The following is a 2,294-nucleotide window of genomic DNA, read 5'->3' as shown; positions in this document are numbered from 1 at the left end:
TTATATGGTTTTATAAAAATGAAATATAAGGCAAGCAAAGAGCCTGGCAGTTAATAAATGTTCAGTTAATAGTAACCATTAAATTTTATAATGAAGGTTTTCAGATTCCTACTAATTTCCTACATATTCGTTCTCCAAAGTAAACCTCAATATAATTAAAGAAATTGTTTATACACATTATTTTTCCGTGATACTGTATAATTAGTACCCTCAAAGCAGTGATCACCCATAATTCACATTTGTATACTCTCCAATAGCTCATGGAGTACTTTACATTGTAGATATCCAAAAAATTCTGAAAAGATGAATGAATATGCACTATTGGCCTCACTAACTAAAAATAACATTGGAGTAGAGCCTTCTTTGTGTTCTTCAGATATATAGCTTTTAGACAATTTGGAGTTTTTTAATATCATTTTTATATCAGATATATAAAACTAAATGCTTTACCTAATTGACTTATAACTTTTCTATTACCAGCTCAGATCTAAGGAAATGAGATTGTCAAAAAGACACAGTTTAACAAAGGATTGGCACAAGAAAATGAAGTAAAAATCATCAACTTATATTTTTTAAGCAATGATTTGAATCTTCAAAAATAAAATAAAAACCATTATTATACATCTTAGCCATCAATAGAATTTTAAAAATGGTGTTCCCAATTTATGACCACCAGTTTTTAAGTTAGCATAACTAACTTTATCTTGTATTATAGTCCATTAGAATATCACACACGATATGCTCTAAATCATCCTTTTAGTTCTTCAGTACAAATACTACAGAAATTGCATTTGAAACCCTATGCAGAAACAAAGATATTACAATAACCATGACAAATAATGTAATCTGAGAAAAGCAGATACCAATACCTCGTATTTGTCTAAATAGCAATGAGAATGTGTTAAAAATCATTTGAAGACAAAGAAAGGAAATAGAGGGTTATACAATTATTCATTGAATTCAGGTTTTCTTAATAGACAATTCAGATTGTCCAGGCAAAACAAATCCTAATACATGGTTTGGAGATAATATAATGGAACTAAACAATAGCCAAAGCCTTGCAGGTACAGATGAGGTTTATAATAATATGAATGTGAAATGAATGCTCATGTGCTTCAGAACGTATGGTGTTAGGATTTTGAAACACTGAGTTGGACAAGAAATATAAAAAAAATGTATTTCTAGCTATGTTTCTAATTATACCTACAGAAGCAGTTAACAATGTAGGCAAAATAGTACAAGGGAAAGGAACTAGGGACTGCAAATGACAAAGCTTATTTTCTATAAACAGCTCTATCATAAACTACAATGGAACCCTGGGCATATCACATCCATCCTCTGTGCCTCACTCAGTCTCTTAAATAGCAAAATGAAGATGTTACAGCTGCGGTCCTCAACCCCTGGGCCTGGACTGGTACTGGTACAGGCCATACAGCAAGAGGTGAGCAAGTGAAGGTTCATCTGTATTTATGGTAGTTCCCCATCACTGGCATCACCGCCTGAGCTCTGCCTCCTGTCGGATCAGTGGCAGCATTAGATTCTCATAGGAGCACAAACCCTACTGCAGACTGCACATGCAAGGGATCTAGGTTGTGTGCTCCTTATGAGAATCTAATGTCTGATGACCTTAGGTGGAGTTGAGGTGGTGATGATAGCACTGGTGAGTGGCTGCAAATACAGATTACCATTAGCAGAGAGGTTTGACTGCACAATAAATGTAATGCACTTGAAGCATCCTGAAACCATCCCCCCAACCCCCCAGTCTGTGGAAAAATTGTCTTCCAAGAAACCAGTCCCTGGTGCCAAAAAGGTTGTTTATTAAAGAGTTTATGGGTACTGGTTCATTCCAGAAGTTTCTGGAATGAAAATAAAATTATGTTCTACTTTTCTCTGCCTAATTAAGTATCTGCTGGAATAGAAATGTTATGTTAATGAAAATAGTGGAATTGTAAAGTCATGTTAATAAGGTAGATCCTGGATAAATAAATTATAGCCCTTGGGCCAAATTCTGCCTGCAGTCTATTTTTGTTCAGCCTACCAACTAAGAATTCTTTTACATTTTAAATGGTTGAAAAAGCTTTAAAGAAGAATAATGTTTTGTGGCATATTAAAATATGCAATTCAAGTTTCAGTGTCTGTAAATAAAGTTTTATTGATACAGTCACATACATCCTTTACATTTTGTCTATGACAGCTTTTGCAGTGCAAAGACAGTTGAGTAATTAGGACAAAGACTGCTCTGCAATGTCTAAAATATTTATTATCTGATCTTTTGCAGAAGGAATTGTAATTCT

Source organism: Propithecus coquereli, unplaced genomic scaffold, assembly GCF_000956105.1.
Source record: "Propithecus coquereli isolate 6110/MARCELLA unplaced genomic scaffold, Pcoq_1.0 Scaffold72, whole genome shotgun sequence".
Lineage (NCBI taxonomy): Eukaryota > Metazoa > Chordata > Mammalia > Primates > Indriidae > Propithecus > Propithecus coquereli.
The sequence above is the reverse complement of the archived record's forward strand: the minus strand, read 5'-3'. Positions refer to the sequence as shown.